The sequence below is a fragment of the Schistocerca nitens genome, chromosome 12, assembly GCF_023898315.1.
Source record: "Schistocerca nitens isolate TAMUIC-IGC-003100 chromosome 12, iqSchNite1.1, whole genome shotgun sequence".
In the NCBI taxonomy this organism is placed as follows: Eukaryota; Metazoa; Arthropoda; class Insecta; order Orthoptera; family Acrididae; genus Schistocerca; species Schistocerca nitens.
Window position 1 is genome coordinate 178,673,939 of NC_064625.1, and position 12,368 is coordinate 178,686,306.

A 12,368-nucleotide genomic window follows, 5' to 3' on the forward strand; every position below is an offset into this window, starting at 1 on the left:
TTGGACCTTCACATTGACGATGAAACACAGAAATCGCATCGGAATTGAATATAAAAAGCACAATGCCGACTTAAGTACAAGAAGAGTGAATTTTCTAAGAGTTATGCTTTGAGCGGCTCCTGGGATAATAGTATTGGATTCCGATGCACCGGTGCAGGTATACTGTATCCCTTGGACCTTCACATTGACGATGAAACATAGAAATCGCATCGGAATTGAATATAAAAAGCACAATGCCGACTTAAGTACAAGAAGAGTGAATTTTCTAAGAGTTATCCTTTGAGCGGCTCCTGGGATAATAGTATTGGATTCCGATGCACCGGTGCAGGTATACTGTATCCCTTGGACCTTCACATTGACGATGAAACATAGAAATCGCATCGCAATTGAATATAAAAAGCACAATGCCGACTTAAGTACAAGAAGAGTGAATTTTCTAAGAGTTATGCTTTGAGCGGCTCCTGGGATAATAGTATTGGATTCCGATGCACCAGTGCAGGTATACTGTATCCCTTGGACCTTCACATTGACGATGAAACACAGAAATCGCATCGGAATTGAATATAAAAAGCACAATGCCGACTTAAGTACAAGAAGAGTGAATTTTCTAAGAGTTATGCTTTGAGCGGCTCCTGGGATAATAGTATTGGATTCCGATGCACCGGTGCAGGTATACTGTATCACTTGGACCTTCACATTGACGATGAAACATAGAAATCGCATCGGAATTTAATATAAAAAGCACAATGCCGACTTAAGTACAAGAAGAGTGAATTTTCTAAGAGTTATGCTTTGAGCGGCTCCTGGGATAATAGTATTGGATTCCGATGCACCAGTGCAGGTATACTGTATCCCTTGGACCTTCACATTGACGATGAAACACAGAAATCGCATCGGAATTGAATATAAAAAGCACAATGCCGACTTAAGTACAAGAAGAGTGAATTTTCTAACAATTGTGCTTTGAGCGGCTCCTGGGAGACCAGTATTGGATTCCGATGCACCAGTGCAGGTATACTGTATCCCTTGGACCTTCACATTGACGATGAAACATAGAAATCGCATCGGAATTGAATATAAAAAGCACAATGCCGACTTAAGTACAAGAAGAGTGAATTTTCTAAGAGTTATCCTTTGAGCGGCTCCTGGGATAATAGTATTGGATTCCGATGCACCGGTGCAGGTATACTGTATCCCTTGGACCTTCACATTGACGATGAAACATAGAAATCGCATCGGAATTGAATATAAAAAGCACAATGCCGACTTAAGTACAAGAAGAGTGAATTTTCTAAGAGTTATGCTTTGAGCGGCTCCTGGGATAATAGTATTGGATTCCGATGCACCAGTGCAGGTATACTGTATGCCTTGGACCTTCACATTGACGATGAAACATAGAAATCGCATCGGAATTGAATATAAAAAGCACAATGCCGACTTAAGTACAAGAAGAGTGAATTTTCTAAGAGTTATGCTTTGAGCGGCTCCTGGGATAATAGTATTGGATTCCGATGCACCAGTGCAGGTATACTGTATCCCTTGGACCTTCACATTGACGATGAAACACAGAAATCGCATCGGAATTGAATATAAAAAGCACAATGCCGACTTAAGTACAAGAAGAGTGAATTTTCTAACAATTGTGCTTTGAGCGGCTCCTGGGAGACCAGTATTGGATTCCGATGCACCAGTGCAGGTTTACTGTATCCCTTGGACCTTCACATTGACGATGAAACACAGAAATCGCATCGGAATTGAATATAAAAAGCACAATGCCGACTTAAGTACAAGAAGAGTGAATTTTCTAAGAGTTATGCTTTGAGCGGCTCCTGGGATAATAGTATTGGATTCCGATGCACCAGTGCAGGTATACTGTATCCCTTGGACCTTCACATTGACGATGAAACACAGAAATCGCATCGGAATTGAATATAAAAAGCACAATGCCGACTTAAGTACAAGAAGAGTGAATTTTCTAACAATTGTGCTTTGAGCGGCTCCTGGGAGACCAGTATTGGATTCCGATGCACCAGTGCAGGTATACTGTATGCCTTGGACCTTCACATTGACGATGAAACATAGAAATCGCATCGGAATTGAATATAAAAAGCACAATGCCGACTTAAGTACAAGAAGAGTGAATTTTCTAAGAGTTATGCTTTGAGCGGCTCCTGGGATAATAGTATTTGATTCCGATGCACCAGTGCAGGTATACTGTATCCCCTGGACCTTCACATTGACGATGAAACACAGAAATCGCATCGGAATTGAATATAAAAAGCACAATGCCGACTTAAGTACAAGAAGAGTGAATTTTCTAACAATTGTGCTTTGAGCGGCTCCTGGGAGACCAGTATTGGATTCCGATGCACCAGTGCAGGTATACTGTATCCCTTGGACCTTCACATTGACGATGAAACATAGAAATCGCATCGGAATTGAATATAAAAAGCACAATGCCGACTTAAGTACAAGAAGAGTGAATTTTCTAAGAGTTATGCTTTGAGCGGCTCCTGGGATAATAGTATTGGATTCCGATGCACCAGTGCAGGTATACTGTATCCCTTGGACCTTCACATTGACGATGAAACACAGAAATCGCATCGGAATTGAATATAAAAAGCACAATGCCGACTTAAGTACAAGAAGAGTGAATTTTCTAACAATTGTGCTTTGAGCGGCTCCTGGGAGACCAGTATTGGATTCCGATGCACCAGTGCAGGTATACTGTATCCCTTGGACCTTCACATTGACGATGAAACACAGAAATCGCATCGGAATTGAATATAAAAAGCACAATGCCGTCTTAAGTACAAGAAGAGTGAATTTTCTAAGAGTTATCCTTTGAGCGGCTCCTGGGATAATAGTATTGGATTCCGATGCACCGGTGCAGGTATACTGTATCCCTTGGACCTTCACATTGACGATGAAACATAGAAATCGCATCGGAATTGAATATAAAAAGCACAATGCCGACTTAAGTACAAGAAGAGTGAATTTTCTAAGAGTTATGCTTTGAGCGGCTCCTGGGATAATAGTATTGGATTCCGATGCACCAGTGCAGGTATACTGTATCCCTTGGACCTTCACATTGACGATGAAACATAGAAATCGCATCGGAATTGAATATAAAAAGCACAATGCCGACTTAAGTACAAGAAGAGTGAATTTTCTAAGAGTTATGCTTTGAGCGGCTCCTGGGATAATAGTATTGGATTCCGATGCACCAGTGCAGGTATACTGTATCCCTTGGACCTTCACATTGACGATGAAACACAGAAATCGCATCGGAATTGAATATAAAAAGCACAATGCCGACTTAAGTACAAGAAGAGTGAATTTTCTAACAATTGTGCTTTGAGCGGCTCCTGGGAGACCAGTATTGGATTCCGATGCACCAGTGCAGGTATACTGTATCCCTTGGACCTTCACATAGACGATGAAACATAGAAATCGCATCGGAATTGAATATAAAAAGCACAATGCCGACTTAAGTACAAGAAGAGTGAATTTTCTAAGAGTTATGCTTTGAGCGGCTCCTGGGATAATAGTATTGGATTACGATGCACCAGTGCAGGTATACTGTATCCCTTGGACCTTCACATTGACGATGAAACACAGAAATCGCATCGGAATTGAATATAAAAAGCACAATGCCGACTTAAGTACAAGAAGAGTGAATTTTCTAACAATTGTGCTTTGAGCGGCTCCTGGGAGACCAGTATTGGATTCCGATGCACCAGTGCAGGTATACTGTATCCCTTGGACCTTCACATTGACGATGAAACACAGAAATCGCATCGGAATTGAATATAAAAAGCACAATGCCGACTTAAGTACAAGAAGAGTGAATTTTCTAAGAGTTATCCTTTGAGCGGCTCCTGGGATAATAGTATTGGATTCCGATGCACCGGTGCAGGTATACTGTATCCCTTGGACCTTCACATTGACGATGAAACATAGAAATCGCATCGGAATTGAATATAAAAAGCACAATGCCGACTTAAGTACAAGAAGAGTGAATTTTCTAAGAGTTATGCTTTGAGCGGCTCCTGGGATAATAGTATTGGATTCCGATGCACCAGTGCAGGTATACTGTATCCCTTGGACCTTCACATTGACGATGAAACATAGAAATCGCATCGGAATTGAATATAAAAAGCACAATGCCGACTTAAGTACAAGAAGAGTGAATTTTCTAAGAGTTATGCTTTGAGCGGCTCCTGGGATAATAGTATTGGATTCCGATGCACCAGTGCAGGTATACTGTATCCCTTGGACCTTCACATTGACGATGAAACACAGAAATCGCATCGGAATTGAATATAAAAAGCACAATGCCGACTTAAGTACAAGAAGAGTGAATTTTCTAAGAGTTATGCTTTGAGCGGCTCCTGGGATAATAGTATTGGATTCCGATGCACCGGTGCAGGTATACTGTATCCCTTGGACCTTCACATTGACGATGAAACACAGAAATCGCATCGGAATTGAATATAAAAAGCACAATGCCGACTTAAGTACAAGAAGAGTGAATTTCCTAAGAGTTATCCTTTGAGCGGCTCCTGGGATAATAGTATTGGATTCCGATGCACCGGTGCAGGTATACTGTATCCCTTGGACCATCACATTGACGATGAAACATAGAAATCGCATCGGAATTGAATATAAAAAGCACAATGCCGACTTAAGTACAAGAAGAGTGAATTTCCTAAGAGTTATCCTTTGAGCGGCTCCTGGGATAATAGTATTGGATTCCGATGCACCGGTGCAGGTATACTGTATCCCTTGGACCTTCACATTGACGATGAAACATAGAAATCGCATCGGAATTGAATATAAAAAGCACAATGCCGACTTAAGTACAAGAAGAGTGAATTTTCTAAGAGTTATGCTTTGAGCGGCTCCTGGGATAATAGTATTGGATTCCGATGCACCGGTGCAGGTATACTGTATCCCTTGGACCTTCACATTGACGATGAAACATAGAAATCGCATCGGAATTGAATATAAAAAGCACAATGCCGACTTAAGTACAAGAAGAGTGAATTTCCTAAGAGTTATCCTTTGAGCGGCTCCTGGGATAATAGTATTGGATTCCGATGCACCGGTGCAGGTATACTGTGTCCCTTGGACCTTCACATTGACGATGAAACATAGAAATCGCATCGGAATTGAATATAAAAAGCACAATGCCGACGTAAGTACAAGAAGAGTGAATTTTCTAAGAGTTATGCTTTGAGCGGCTCCTGGGATAATAGTATTGGATTCCGATGCACCAGTGCAGGTATACTGTATCCCTTGGACCTTCACATTGACGATGAAACACAGAAATCGCATCGGAATTGAATATAAAAAGCACAATGCCGACTTAAGTACAAGAAGAGTGAATTTTCTAACAATTGTGCTTTGAGCGGCTCCTGGGAGACCAGTATTGGATTCCGATGCACCAGTGCAGGTATACTGTATCCCTTGGACCTTCACATTGACGATGAAACACAGAAATCGCATCGGAATTGAATATAAAAAGCACAATGCCGACTTAAGTACAAGAAGAGTGAATTTTCTAAGAGTTATCCTTTGAGCGGCTCCTGGGATAATAGTATTGGATTCCGATGCACCGGTGCAGGTATACTGTATCCCTTGGACCTTCACATTGACGATGAAACACAGAAATCGCATCGGAATTGAATATGAAAAGCACAATGCCGACTTAAGTACAAGAAGAGTGAATTTTCAAAGAGTTTGTGCTTTGAGCGGCTCCTGGGAGACCAGTATTGGATTCCGATGCACCAGTGCAGGTATACTGTATCCCTTGGACCTTCACATTGACGATGAAACACAGAAATCGCATCGGAATTGAATATAAAAAGCACAATGCCGACTTAAGTACAAGAAGAGTGAATTTTCTAAGAGTTATCCTTTGAGCGGCTCCTGGGATAATAGTATTGGATTCCGATGCACCGGTGCAGGTTTACTGTATCCCTTGGACCTTCACATTGACGATGAAACATAGAAATCGCATCGGAATTGAATATAAAAAGCACAATGCCGACTTAAGTACAAGAAGAGTGAATTTTCTAAGAGTTATGCTTTGAGCGGTTCCTGGGATAATAGTATTGGATTCCGATGCACCAGTGCAGGTATACTGTATCCCTTGGACCTTCACATTGACGATGAAACACAGAAATCGCATCGGAATTGAATATAAAAAGCACAATGCCGACTTAAGTACAAGAAGAGTGAATTTTCTAAGAGTTATCCTTTGAGCGGCTCCTGGGATAATAGTATTGGATTCCGATGCACCGGTGCAGGTATACTGTATCCCTTGGACCTTCACATTGACGATGAAACACAGAAATCGCATCGGAATTGAATATAAAAAGCACAATGCCGACTTAAGTACAAGAAGAGTGAATTTTCTAAGAGTTATCCTTTGAGCGGCTCCTGGGATAATAGTATTGGATTCCGATGCACCGGTGCAGGTATACTGTATCCCTTGGACCTTCACATTGACGATGAAACACAGAAATCGCATCGGAATTGAATATAAAAAGCACAATGCCGACTTAAGTACAAGAAGAGTGAATTTTCTAAGAGTTATCCTTTGAGCGGCTCCTGGGATAATAGTATTGGATTCCGATGCACCGGTGCAGGTATACTGTATCCCTTGGACCTTCACATTGACGATGAAACACAGAAATCGCATCGGAATTGAATATAAAAAGCACAATGCCGACTTAAGTACAAGAAGAGTGAATTTTCTAAGAGTTATCCTTTGAGCGGCTCCTGGGATAATAGTATTGGATTCCGATGCACCGGTGCAGGTATACTGTATCCCTTGGACCTTCACATTGACGATGAAACATAGAAATCGCATCGGAATTGAATATAAAAAGCACAATGCCGACTTAAGTACAAGAAGAGTGAATTTTCTAAGAGTTATGCTTTGAGCGGCTCCTGGGATAATAGTATTGGATTCCGATGCACCAGTGCAGGTATACTGTATCCCTTGGACCTTCACATTGACGATGAAACACAGAAATCGCATCGGAATTGAATATAAAAAGCACAATGCCGACTTAAGTACAAGAAGAGTGAATTTTCTAAGAGTTATCCTTTGAGCGGCTCCTGGGATAATAGTATTGGATTCCGATGCACCGGTGCAGGTATACTGTATCCCTTGGACCTTCACATTGACGATGAAACATAGAAATCGCATCGGAATTGAATATAAAAAGCACAATGCCGACTTAAGTACAAGAAGAGTGAATTTTCTAAGAGTTATCCTTTGAGCGGCTCCTGGGATAATAGTATTGGATTCCGATGCACCGGTGCAGGTATACTGTATCCCTTGGACCTTCACATTGACGATGAAACACAGAAATCGCATCGGAATTGAATATAAAAAGCACAATGCCGACTTAAGTACAAGAAGAGTGAATTTTCTAAGAGTTATCCTTTGAGCGGCTCCTGGGATAATAGTATTGGATTCCGATGCACCAGTGCAGGTATACTGTATCCCTTGGACCTTCACATTGACGATGAAACATAGAAATCGCATCGGAATTGAATATAAAAAGCACAATGCCGACATAAGTACAAGAAGAGTGAATTTTCTAAGAGTTATGCTTTGAGCGGCTCCTGGGATAATAGTATTGGATTCCGATGCACCAGTGCAGGTATACTGTATCCCTTGGACCTTCACATTGACGATGAAACACAGAAATCGCATCGGAATTGAATATAAAAAGCACAATGCCGACTTAAGTACAAGAAGAGTGAATTTTCTAAGAGTTATGCTTTGAGCGGCTCCTGGGATAATAGTATTGGATTCCGATGCACCAGTGCAGGTATACTGTATCCCTTGGACCTTCACATTGACGATGAAACACAGAAATCGCATCGGAATTGAATATAAAAAGCACAATGCCGACTTAAGTACAAGAAGAGTGAATTTTCTAAGAGTTATCCTTTGAGCGGCTCCTGGGATAATAGTATTGGATTCCGATGCACCGGTGCAGGTATACTGTATCCCTTGGACCTTCACATTGACGATGAAACACAGAAATCGCATCGGAATTGAATATAAAAAGCACAATGCCGACTTAAGTACAAGAAGAGTGAATTTTCTAAGAGTTATCCTTTGAGCGGCTCCTGGGATAATAGTATTGGATTCCGATGCACCAGTGCAGGTATACTGTATCCCTTGGACCTTCACATTGACGATGAAACACAGAAATCGCATCGGAATTGAATATAAAAAGCACAATGCCGACTTAAGTACAAGAAGAGTGAATTTTCTAAGAGTTATCCTTTGAGCGGCTCCTGGGATAATAGTATTGGATTCCGATGCACCGGTGCAGGTATACTGTATCCCTTGGACCTTCACATTGACGATGAAACACAGAAATCGCATCGGAATTGAATATAAAAAGCACAATGCCGACTTAAGTACAAGAAGAGTGAATTTTCTAAGATTTATCCTTTGAGCGGCTCCTGGGATAATAGTATTGGATTCCGATGCACCAGTGCAGGTATACTGTATCCCTTGGACCTTCACATTGACGATGAAACACAGAAATCGCATCGGAATTGAATATAAAAAGCACAATGCCGACTTAAGTACAAGAAGAGTGAATTTTCTAAGAATTATCCTTTGAGCGGCTCCTGGGATAATAGTATTGGATTCCGATGCACCAGTGCAGGTATACTGTATCCCTTGGACCTTCACATTGACGATGAAACACAGAAATCGCATCGGAATTGAATATAAAAAGCACAATGCCGACTTAAGTACAAGAAGAGTGAATTTTCTAAGAGTTATGCTTTGAGCGGCTCCTGGGATAATAGTATTGGATTCCGATGCACCGGTGCAGGTATACTGTATCCCTTGGACCTTCACATTGACGATGAAACACAGAAATCGCATCGGAATTGAATATAAAAAGCACAATGCCGACTTAAGTACAAGAAGAGTGAATTTTCTAAGAGTTATGCTTTGAGCGGCACCTGGGATAATAGTATTGGATTCCGATGCACCAGTGCAGGTATACTGTATCCCTTGGACCTTCACATTGACGATGAAACACAGAAATCGCATCGGAATTGAATATAAAAAGCACAATGCCGACTTAAGTACAAGAAGAGTGAATTTTCTAAGAGTTATCCTTTGAGCGGCTCCTGGGATAATAGTATTGGATTCCGATGCACCGGTGCAGGTATACTGTATCCCTTGGACCTTCACATTGACGATGAAACACAGAAATCGCATCGGAATTGAATATAAAAAGCACAATGCCGACTTAAGTACAAGAAGAGTGAATTTTCTAAGAGTTATGCTTTGAGCGGCTCCTGGGATAATAGTATTGGATTCCGATGCACCGGTGCAGGTATACTGTATCCCTTGGACCTTCACATTGACGATGAAACATAGAAATCGCATCGGAATTGAATATAAAAAGCACAATGCCGACTTAAGTACAAGAAGAGTGAATTTTCTAAGAGTTATGCTTTGAGCGGCTCCTGGGATAATAGTATTGGATTCCGATGCACCAGTGCAGGTATACTGTATCCCTTGGACCTTCACATTGACGATGAAACACAGAAATCGCATCGGAATTGAATATAAAAAGCACAATGCCGACTTAAGTACAAGAAGAGTGAATTTTCTAAGAGTTATCCTTTGAGCGGCTCCTGGGATAATAGTATTGGATTCCGATGCACCGGTGCAGGTATACTGTATCCCTTGGACCTTCACATTGACGATGAAACATAGAAATCGCATCGGAATTGAATATAAAAAGCACAATGCCGACTTAAGTACAAGAAGAGTGAATTTTCTAAGAGTTATCCTTTGAGCGGCTCCTGGGATAATAGTATTGGATTCCGATGCACCAGTGCAGGTATACTGTATCCCTTGGACCTTCACATTGACGATGAAACACAGAAATCGCATCGGAATTGAATATAAAAAGCACAATGCCGACTTAAGTACAAGAAGAGTGAATTTTCTAAGAGTTATCCTTTGAGCGGCTCCTGGGATAATAGTATTGGATTCCGATGCACCGGTGCAGGTATACTGTATCCCTTGGACCTTCACATTGACGATGAAACACAGAAATCGCATCGGAATTGAATATAAAAAGCACAATGCCGACTTAAGTACAAGAAGAGTGAATTTTCTAAGAGTTATCCTTTGAGCGGCTCCTGGGATAATAGTATTGGATTCCGATGCACCAGTGCAGGTATACTGTATCCCTTGGACCTTCACATTGACGATGAAACACAGAAATCGCATCGGAATTGAATATAAAAAGCACAATGCCGACTTAAGTACAAGAAGAGTGAATTTTCTAAGAGTTATGCTTTGAGCGGCTCCTGGGATAATAGTATTGGATTCCGATGCACCGGTGCAGGTATACTGTATCCCTTGGACCTTCACATTGACGATGAAACATAGAAATCGCATCGGAATTGAATATAAAAAGCACAATGCCGACTTAAGTACAAGAAGAGTGAATTTTCTAAGAGTTATGCTTTGAGCGGCTCCTGGGATAATAGTATTGGATTCCGATGCACCAGTGCAGGTATACTGTATCCCTTGGACCTTCACATAGACGATGAAACACAGAAATCGCATCGGAATTGAATATAAAAAGCACAATGCCGACTTAAGTACAAGAAGAGTGAATTTTCTAAGAGTTATCCTTTGAGCGGCTCCTGGGATAATAGTATTGGATTCCGATGCACCGGTGCAGGTATACTGTATCCCTTGGACCTTCACATTGACGATGAAACATAGAAATCGCATCGGAATTGAATATAAAAAGCACAATGCCGACTTAAGTACAAGAAGAGTGAATTTTCTAAGAGTTATGCTTTGAGCGGCTCCTGGGATAATAGTATTGGATTCCGATGCACCGGTGCAGGTATACTGTATCCCTTGGACCTTCACATTGACGATGAAACACAGAAATCGCATCGGAATTGAATATAAAAAGCACAATGCCGACTTAAGTACAAGAAGAGTGAATTTTCTAAGAGTTATGCTTTGAGCGGCTCCTGGGATAATAGTATTGGATTCCGATGCACCAGTGCAGGTATACTGTATCCCTTGGACCTTCACATTGACGATGAAACACAGAAATCGCATCGGAATTGAATATAAAAAGCACAATGCCGACTTAAGTACAAGAAGAGTGACCTTCACATTGACGATGAAACACAGAAATCGCATCGGAATTGAATATAAAAAGCACAATGCCGACTTAAGTACAAGAAGAGTGAATTTTCTAAGAGTTATCCTTTGAGCGGCTCCTGGGATAATAGTATTGGATTCCGATGCACCGGTGCAGGTATACTGTATCCCTTGGACCTTCACATTGACGATGAAACACAGAAATCGCATCGGAATTGAATATAAAAAGCACAATGCCGACTTAAGTACAAGAAGAGTGAATTTTCTAAGAGTTATCCTTTGAGCGGCTCCTGGGATAATAGTATTGGATTCCGATGCACCGGTGCAGGTATACTGTATCCCTTGGACCTTCACATTGACGATGAAACATAGAAATCGCATCGGAATTGAATATAAAAAGCACAATGCCGACTTAAGTACAAGAAGAGTGAATTTTCTAAGAGTTATGCTTTGAGCGGCTCCTGGGATAATAGTATTGGATTCCGATGCACCAGTGCAGGTATACTGTATCCCTTGGACCTTCACATTGACGATGAAACACAGAAATCGCATCGGAATTGAATATAAAAAGCACAATGCCGACTTAAGTACAAGAAGAGTGAATTTTCTAAGAGTTATCCTTTGAGCGGCTCCTGGGATAATAGTATTGGATTCCGATGCACCGGTGCAGGTATACTGTATCCCTTGGACCTTCACATTGACGATGAAACATAGAAATCGCATCGGAATTGAATATAAAAAGCACAATGCCGACTTAAGTACAAGAAGAGTGAATTTTCTAAGAGTTATGCTTTGAGCGGCTCCTGGGATAATAGTATTGGATTCCGATGCACCAGTGCAGGTATACTGTATCCCTTGGACCTTCACATTGACGATGAAACACAGAAATCGCATCGGAATTGAATATAAAAAGCACAATGCCGACTTGAGTACAAGAAGAGTGAATTTTCTAACAATTGTGCTTTGAGCGGCTCCTGGGAGACCAGTATTGGATTCCGATGCACCAGTGCAGGTATACTGTATCCCTTGGACCTTCACATTGACGATGAAACACAGAAATCGCATCGGAATTGAATATAAAAAGCACAATGCCGACTTAAGTACAAGAAGAGTGAATTTTCTAAGAGTTATCCTTTGAGCGGCTCCTGGGATAATAGTATTGGATTCC